We start from the raw sequence: 9,910 nt of genomic DNA on the forward strand, positions 1-9,910 counted from the left end.
TTGTGGTAAGAAATTAGAAAACTGTTCAGTAAAGACCAGACACAACATTGCAACCACCCCATCTCCTCTCAGTCACCACTCACACACTCCTGAACAACCTTGTCAAAGTACCGTATCATGTTACAGGATTCCAAATGGCAAGGCATTTACCTTCAATACACCACCATTCTGCCGAGACACAACTTCTATTATTAGTCTATGTTTTAGTGTTCTTAGCTAATTAGAATGACTTTAATCTCTCTTTGCTGTGGTGACCATTTCAGCACCGAGAAAGTTTAGTATCATCTTTCCCCTGAATTCTTTCTCTTAAATGATTAATACTAGAATTAAGTCCTAGAGTTCTGTCAACTGCACTGTTAGTAGCAATACATTTTTAATACTATTGTTGAGGTGGCATCGAGAAGCAGAGTGTTTGGTAGTATATAGAATTTATATACTATATGCTAATTACTTTCTCATCATTTAAAGACAATGTAATAATCTTCCTAAGTCTTTTTTTTTTTTTTGGTCTGGAATAAATGTTCTTACCAACCTTATAAGAATGATTACCTGGATTTATTTCCTTCCAATAAACTCCCAGGGTGTTGATATTGGTAGGCAATAGAGAACCATGCCCTTCTGAGAACTGTACTTCTTAGTGTTGGTGTGACCTTCAGGTGAGCCAGTTCCAATTTGTGCCCATTGTTCATTTGTCTTTTATCGAAAGCCAAACATTTCACTTATTTCCTAGACTGTTATTTTGTTTGATCTCATCCATTATTTTAAACTGCTGTGTACAGATCCTGTTTTTCAGGAGTTTCTCTTTGTAAAGATGAAGACCAGATAAACATGCTGCTTATTTTGTGTATGCTGTGCCAAATAAACAAAACCTCACCAAAGGACTCGGTTGAGTTTTGGGCAGGTCTTTGTCTTTTTGCTGGCACTGCGGATGGATGGATCCCAGGACTTCTCACATGTCAGGCAAGTACTTGGTCACTGAGTTGCATCAGCCATGCTCTTTGCTGTGTTATTACTGTGGTGACATTATGATCCCTTCATGCAGAGATAAAACATTTTGCTTCACTATTGGTAATATTACAGTGAATAGAAGACTTGAATCTTAGCATTGATCAACTGGCAGTGTGCTCTGAGGAAGAAGCAAGGATCCTTAATAAATGGTGGAGGAAGTGTCCTAAATGGGACCACTCTTCATCTTAAGATCTGCAACCTCATGTTTGTGGGCCAGGCTATGTGATGCACCATTGCAAATTAAGGACTCTGGCTTTACTTAACAACTTGTTGAAGGCATTTTAATTTAATTTTTACCACAGGCTTTATCTTACCCTCTCTTAGCAAATATATATCTATTGACACTTGAATCTCCAGGTTGTCAATTCAGCACTTAAATTGATTTGGCTTTTTTTTTTTTTAATCACTCAGGACAAAGGAAGAGATCAATTTCACACCAATCAGAGAGTTAAGGTTTCACCTTCCGGTTGGATTCTTCTTGCACATCATTTCTGAAAAGGTAATTGGAGAATCATGCACTAAGGTGGTTAACAACTTATTCAGTAACATGCTCACCTGGAAATACTTATTGCCTGACTCTTAGGCAAAGCATTTGTTAAGACTTTAGACACAGTTTGGCATTTTCCAGAGATTTAGAAAAGATGAGATTAGGAGGGAATGTAACTCTAGGCAAAAATTTTTACTTTGTGGCTGATATTCTCTATGGTTTAAGTTTCCCTCTTTGCTTTTGATTTAGATTCTTCCCTGCTATGAATAAACAAAGTTTAAAAGGGAGAGAGATGAATCTCCAGTGAAGGGAGCTTTATTTGCAACATACACAGAAGAATTGAATCACAATCCAGAACACACATCCAGAGGCAAGAGAAGCCTCTGCTGCATCTGAAGAACAAGGGAGAAGCTATGGCTTATTAAGATGGATAAATCTATGAAATAATCGAAGAAGAAAGCTTATTGGCATTTACAGTTTAGGGGAGCAGACAAGCTGACTGGTAAGAGGTAGCAGTGAATGAAATCTAATTATAAAATCATTCTTGGTAGCTGCAAAAACCCTCACTGAGAATGAAAATCTTACAAACCAGATAGGCTACCTTGTTGGAATGGTCTGGCAAGGCAATTCTTTGTACAGTTTTTCATGATCTAAGAATTTTCTACTTCTGGTTTCTTGGCTTTATAGTAATGACTATGAGTAGAATATTTTCATTTGAGTTGTTTTAATTTCTTTATAGTATGTAGATACAGTGCTTATTTCTGTACACTTATAGCTCCTTTTATGTAAGTGAGCTTTAAACTATCTTATTTTAGCAAAGCATGAATTGCTTTAAAATATATGGTTAAATTTTTAATATGATTAATTAATCTTACCAAATATTTTCAGTTGCTTAATATGTCTCAGTCCTGGAACACATATAATACAATACATGAAAATTATATGATATAGTGTTCATATATGTTTAAGGTAACATAGTTTGTAGTAGGTATTGGATGGTGTGTCTTAGCTCACCAAATGGGCCATCCCAATTTGATAGTCACAATAATTCCTGCATAGGGCCTGCACAGGTCCAAGACAGCTGGGGTCCCCACACTGAGGGAGTGATTAACATAATCTCCCATTCCTAGGCAAGAAGCTAATTCCAACTGACAACCAGTCACAAAAGAAATATTAGTTTTCTACAAGAAAGTCTCATTGGATATTCAAACCATGCTTAAAAGCAGGCCCCAAACCTAGTAAAGATGGCAAACTCAAAGTGAAATCAATAGTTATTTTGGAGAATGTTTTTGTCTGGGCATTTTTTACCTTGCTGGTCTTTTGCTTATATATTATAGTATCCAGTTTTGTGTCTTTATGTATTTGTGTATGTCTGTCTACATGTATATGTCTTCCTCATACTTTTTCTTTTTCTCTGCTTGTTTCTTTGTTTTGCTCTATTCTGGTTTGTTTGTTTTTTATTTACCTATTTGTTTTCTAAAGAGAGAGAGAAAGAAATTATGAAGTTAGATGGCAGGGGGGAACAGAAGGATCTGGGAGAATAGTGAAGGGAACCATGATCAGAATACTTTGTATGAAAAAGAAAACTGTTTTCAATTAAAATAAATAAATGCATATACAAACAAACAAATAAATAGAGGCATGATCCAACACACACAAATAAAAATTAGGACCTTGCCATTATAGACCAAAAGTAAATTCTGGAGGTTTGGGAGAGACGGTACAATCAGTAAAGTTCTTGTCACATATGCTTGAAGACATGCATGTGTACCCTTAGAACCATGTGAAAGGCTGGACACACACACACACACACACACACACACACACACACACACACACACACACGTCAGTCACCGTTCTAGTATCTGACGAGTGTGAAGAGACACCATGACCAAGGCAACTCTTAGGAATGAAAGCATTTAACTGGGGGCTTGCTTACAGTTTCAGAGGCTCAGTCCATCATCATCATGGCAAGGAACATGAAGCAAAATGTTGCTGGACCAGTAACTGAGAGCTACATCTTCATCTATGGCAGAGAGAGACACTGGGCCTATCTTGAGCTTTTGAAATTCAAAGCCCACCCCCAGTGGCATACCTCCTCCAACAACGCCACAACTCCTAGTCAGTTCAAAAAGTTCCACTCCTGGTGAATAAGCATTCAAACATATGAGCCTATGGGGAACATTCTTAATCAAACTACCACTACATCTATCTATCTACCTATCTATCTATCTATCTATCTATCTATCTATCTATCTATCTATCTATCTATATTATGTAGACCAATATAAAATATATTTATATATATAATATATATCTATTATATATATAATATATATATATATATATAATAGAGTGGTGGTAGTTTGATTAAATGCATGATCTACCACACACATACACACAATATATTTTTCATGACATATATATATATATATATATATATATATATATATATATATATGTATTCCCCTTGAGTATGTTTCATAGCCTTTCCTTTCAAAAATCAGGGATCATCCCAGAAAAGTGGCCAAAAAACCTGAAAATGCCATAAAAAGTCAATGACTGCCATGAAACAATATTTCCAGGATATGACAAGGCTGTTGGACATATGAGCTCATAGCAGCAGTGGCAGCATGCACAAGACCCACACAAACTTAAGCCAGACAAAAATCTTAACATGGCTCAAAGAGGAACTCATGAGGTCCAAGCCCTACTTAAGGAGCTGTTGGAAACTGAGAGATGATGGATGAAAGGGAGGCAATTTTCTTTAAGGATGCTGGCTTGAGAGGCTACCCATGCTCTACTACATGGTTTCAAAAAAAAGAGTACAAGAAATTAGGAAGGAAAAGCTGTGGAGGGTAGATGAGGGATAAGAAGAGAGGAAAATGGAGCAACATATTGGACCAAAACATATTATATTCGTGAATTAAATCCAAAACAAAACAAATAAAGCCCAGCTTGTATGACAAAAACAAAAAGCAAACGAATATCACCCTGGCTTCCTCTTCAGCCCGTCTATTTAAGCCAATGACAGGATCAGTGAGAGAGCCTATCTCAAAGATAAGGTAGATATAAGAAGACACCTGACTTAGGCCTTTGCCTCCTTAGACTTCCATAATAACACACACACACACACACACACACACACACACACACACACACACACACACACACACACTGAAAAACTGCTGTAGATTTTACCATACACTTTAGACAATGTGTAGCAAGGACAAGAGATTGTGTCACTGATCTATGAAACTTGCCTAATATTAGGGAAATTAAGTCTCTCTGTCAAGGGGAGATATTGCTCAGAGAGAAAACAACAGGCAGAGGGACAATGAAATAGTATAAGAGGAAGAACAGCAGATGTCTTTGGTTGGGGAGATTCCTAAGAGGACTCATAGTGATTTAGTATTTACAGGAAAATGTGTAGTTGAAAATAGATGTAGCAATTATCAGGCTTGAAGAGCATCTTAACACCTGCCTGTGTCATGTTCCCAAAGACCAGGTTGGACCAGGTATGTCTCAGTGACATCAGTTCTGGGCAACATGATTAAAGTGCCTCTGATAATATCACACTGAAGATTAAGGATGAAGAGGAGTTAAAAATCCTTTTGCTGGTGCAAATGTCATTCTGTATGCTGTGAATCTGTGTTGCTCTAATTTGGTTGATAAGTAAAACGCTGATTGGCCAGTAGCCAGGCAGGAAGTATAGTACAGGTGGGATAAGCAGGGAGGAGAATTCTGGGAAGAGGAAGGCTGAGTCCGGAGTCACCAGCCAGACACAGAGGAAGCAAGATGTGAAGTCAGAACTGAGAAAAGGTACCAAGCCACGTGGCTAAACATAAATAAGAATTATGGGTTAATTTAAGTGTAAGAGCTAGTCAATAGTTAGCCTGAGTTAATGGCCAAACAGTTTTAATTAATATAAGCCTCTGTGTGTTTACTTGGATCCAAGCGGCTGCAGGACTGGCAGGTGAGAGAGATTTGTCCTGCCATGGGCCAGGTGGGACACAGGAAAACTTCAGCTACATTTTGCAGTGAACCCTCAACTTCAGAGAATGGCACATCCAATTCTGGCCTAAATCTGCATTTTCAATGTCTTTCCTCATCAGACACTGATACCATTCTTCAAAGGAAAGAAAGATGAAAAATCTTAAGAATATGAGGGAAATATTGAAAGGCCAACTAATTAACTGAAGGAAAGTAAGTTGCAAAATATGTGTCCACAATGACATAAAATGTGAGTGGAGTAGACTGAGCAGAAGGAGATCCATGTGCATGCCCTGGGAGGCCTGCCCAGGCACTGAGGAGAAAACACTAGGGAGAGCTTGCTCATCCTGCTCTTCGCTGGCTGCAGTACGAGGGAGTACAGGCCCTGTTCCTTCCTGGGCAGCAGAGTAGAGCTGACCCTCTTGGTGGAGGCTCAGGTGAGTGGGATCTGAGGGCATGAGAGTAAGAGAGCTGGCCCCGCCTAACTCATCTGCCTTGTGGTGGTGAGGGCAAGGAAAAGATGCCCTTTCCACATCCCCCTTGCCTCGGGCAGTAGACTAGAGAGCTGACCCCTTCCCTTACCAGCTGGAGCACTCAGAAAAGCAGGCCCTACTCCTTGCCTGAGTAGCATTCGGAAGGGAAGGGGGCCAGTGAGCAGGCCCTGAGAACAGGATTGTAGGAGATCTATTCCCATTCCTCACCTGCCATAAGGTGGCATGGACTAGGTAAAGATGCCCACCCCACCTACCCCTCACCACCTGTGGCAGGTGAAAGAGCTAGCCCTGAGGTAATGGAGGGGAGAGCTGTCCCTGCTCCTCACCAGCTGCAGCACTTGGGAGAGTGGCCCCGGCACCTCACTTGGGCAAAACAGCAGAGCTAGCCCTGGTGGTGTAGGTGTAGGTGAGCTGGCCCCAGGGCATGAGAGTATGAGAATCTGCCTGGCCTTTGTTCCTTGCTGCATAGGGTGAACTAGCTGGGGCAATACTGGAGAACTCACCTTGGTTGTGAGGAACAGGGAGAGCAGACAGGCTGATCAGCCCTGCAATCACCCACAACCAGAACCAGGGCTATGAGTTGGTCCATCCAACTGGGGCCAGTCCTGCAGATTCAAAGCTCCAGGATCTCCACAGCACAGGGCAGCAACTGGATATCCTAGAGGAGTCCTAGTGAGGGCCCAGTATTAATAGTGCAATAGAAACCAGAGGCCTCAAACAGGACCAATCTTTCTTTGCAATGAACACTTATAAATAAAGATATATGGACTAAAGGGTATACTGTGTGATTCACTGTGTTACACTACAGCTTCCACAACCAGAATTTTTTCTTTTGCTTTCTTTTTTTTTTTCTTTTCTCTTAAATTTTACTTTATTTTTATTTGGGTGGGGGGAGGGTTCGAAGGCAGAGGGTGGATAGGAAGGGATTGGGGCAGGGATAGATGGGATCAAGATGCATGATATGGGCTGGGCTGTGGTGGCGCACACCTTTAATCCCAGCACTCAGGAGGCAGAGCCAGGCGGATCTCTGTAAGTTCGAGGCCAGCCTGGGCTACCAAGTGAGTTCCAGAAAAGGTACAAAGCTACACAGAGAAACCCTGTCTCGAAAAACCAAAAGAGATGCATGATGTGAAAGCCACAAAGAATAAATAAAGTTTGTTTTTTTTCTTTTTAAAGTGAATGGAGATAAAACAGATGGGTAAGTTTAAATAACAAAACTTAAAAAAAAAACACTGGTTTGATATCTAAATTTAGGTGTGTGTGTGTGTGTGTGTGTGTGTGTGTGTGTGTGTGTGTGTGTGTGTGTGCATGTGTGTATGCATGAATATGTGTGTGTAAACCAGATGTAACCTTGGATGACACTCTTCAGGAACACCCTTCAACTTATTTTGAGATAAGAATTCTTCATTCTGAAACTCACCAGTTAAATTGGACTGGCTGGCTAATGAACCACAGGAATCCATTTATCCCTGCCTTGCCAGTGTTAGGATTGGAAGTGTGTACCATCATGTCTGCCTTTTTAGATGAGTTGTGGAGAAATAACTTTGTTTCTTATGGTCTCCCTCACTTGATTAACTGAACCATCTCTCCAGCCTCTAAATTTGATTTCAAATTTTTGAGCCTACTAAATGTTCTTATTCAAGCGTCCATATTAGTTATCAAAGGGATGTATTATATGAACTGAGGGGAAACACAGGCTGTGCAAGGGTTGAGGAAGAGCTAAAACAGTGATCACAGACCGTGATCTCAGTTGTCCACTGACTAAACCCACAGACACAAAACATCACAGAAAGTCTAAGGTCAAAATAGAGCAAATCGGCAGCGTATAATAGAATGAAAGCAGTATTAAAATGGTATGAGGATAAATCAATGGTCAACTTAGCCATTAAAAAAAAACTTATTAAATTTCTTTTGTTCTTTAGGCTTGGTTTAATAGTCAACAAAGAAGGTCTTTAAAGTGGATGAAAAAAAAAAACATTCCTTGCAATGAAAGTGCTTGGCATTAATGACATTTTCTCATCTATCAAGACGAGGTTCCTTTCCCAAGGCAATTCCTCTCCATTGACATTGTCCTGGTGTGTTTCACAGACTCCTCAGAAAGACCTGTTCTTAAATCACCAAGTCTGGCAGAGTTCCTGTAAGCAAATAACATGCAAAACCTTGAATGGTTCCCTCACTTATAGTTTTGCATAATTATGTAAAATTATGAGTAAATTACATGTTACAAATGTTCACCTAAGTACAGCTTTCACAGACATGCTATACGGAATGAACAGTAGAAAAATACCTGCTTGAAATAAAAGTAAAGATTGGCTTTTAGTCATATAGTTATGACAGAGTGAAATTGAGTAGAAATATGAGTTGCAATATTCAGTGTATGGGTTGTTTTTTTTTTTAAGAAAAAAATATATTTTGTTGCAGCAATTTCTCCTGATTGTAAGAGAATTGGTTCTTTAAACCAAGTTTATTGTTATAGTCTCCATGCTAATTTATTTTTTGCTAAGTTGGCATTGATTTAGATTGCTGTTCAAGCACAATTTATGCTACAAATGTAACTTTTTTTTTTCTGGAATAGCTCTTACCGCCAGGCACCAAAGCCACTGCCAGCTCACTCACAATGTAACATCTCTTATTTATTATCTACCTCTTAGTTAAATTATTCATTTGAAGTCATTGTTTCTAAATGTGCATTCCACTTGATGGAACTCAAAGGCATCTACGGACTTGGATGCTTATAGTTTGTTCTTTTTTTTTTTTCAGCAAAAAAAAATTTTCTGTCTATTTCCTAGATGGCCAAAGGACTTTACAGTGAACCCCACATGTAGGGTGGATGTTCCCTTTATTGTCACACATGTTAACCCTATTTGAAAACACCCCATGGACATACTCAGAAGTGCTTCCCAGTTCTAGATTCCCTGATCCAGTGAAACTGATGAGAGAAGACAGCACAGCATCAAATCCAGAATTTGAAGCAGTCTGCTTCTGTCTGTTGTGGAGAATGTGTGGCCCAGGGCAAACATCTACATTCCTGTCTCCACTGGCATCATAAAAATCTCAGGTCACACATCTGAAAATGTAGTTTAGAGATTTAATTAATTAACTAAAATAATATTGCAATCCATTTACGTATTCACAATTTATGTAGCCAGACAATTCTATCTTACTCCTTAAAGTCTATAAAATTGCACCTATATTTAACAGTGAGCTCTAAAATATGCAGGACTAGAGAAGCACTACATTTTATCATTTCGTATGAGACAGATTTGGGGCTAGCATATAAATCGTGATAACCCTAGAGTCTCTCAAGAAACTGAGGAGAATGGATGCATCTATTTTTTAATTGTTTTAGACAGATGTCTACACAGCTGCATGTGGGTGATTTGTCTCTGCCCAGCCACATGGCCCAGGACATCTGCGTGTGCTGCTTCCCAGCCCTAAGTAAACTAACAAGGTCATCAGATCTGCATCTTAGCCGGAGCTACTGGTCTCCTTTTGTCCTTCAGTTTGTTGCAAATAGAGATATGTGTTCTATAAAATGCCTCATTATTTTTAGAGTGGAATCCCAGAACCTACCGCAGAGGAAGCCTCTTATGCTTGGAGTAAGGACAGCATTCATTTGTTGGTTAATTCCAAGTGCTGGCTAGAGCCAGGGCAAAACAAAGAATTCTGACTGTGAAACAAGGGGAGCACTGATAACTGGTGCTCCCCTTTGGAAGAACTGCCCTTGAATACTACTGGGGGCATTAGCTCCATGCAGAAGCCAGGATGTTGCTCAGGTCTGCTGTGCTTAACACTGCCCAAATTCCAAGCATTGTTAGAAGATAGCAAATGCTTATTTTCTTTGTTCTCCTGACCTGCAAAATTTATCTCCCCTTGCCCTAGTAACTTCCTTGTGGGTTTTTGTTTCCTGAGCTTCTCCCTCAAATCC

At 39.6% G+C, this 9,910-nt stretch overlaps 1 long non-coding RNA gene across 1 annotated transcript; it reads left to right on the forward strand.

Moving 5' to 3' along the window:
- The first annotated feature begins 1,318 nt into the window (after window positions 1–1,318).
- LOC143269477 (uncharacterized) lies at window positions 1,319–8,289 on the forward strand. Its single transcript, XR_013045899.1, has 3 exons — window positions 1,319–1,507; window positions 1,745–1,997; window positions 7,905–8,289. It is a non-coding gene; the product is annotated as an uncharacterized LOC143269477 (long non-coding RNA).
- The last annotated feature ends 1,621 nt before the right edge of the window (window positions 8,290–9,910 follow it).

Source organism: Peromyscus maniculatus, chromosome 19 (assembly GCF_049852395.1).
Source record: "Peromyscus maniculatus bairdii isolate BWxNUB_F1_BW_parent chromosome 19, HU_Pman_BW_mat_3.1, whole genome shotgun sequence".
Taxonomy (NCBI): domain Eukaryota; kingdom Metazoa; phylum Chordata; class Mammalia; order Rodentia; family Cricetidae; genus Peromyscus; species Peromyscus maniculatus.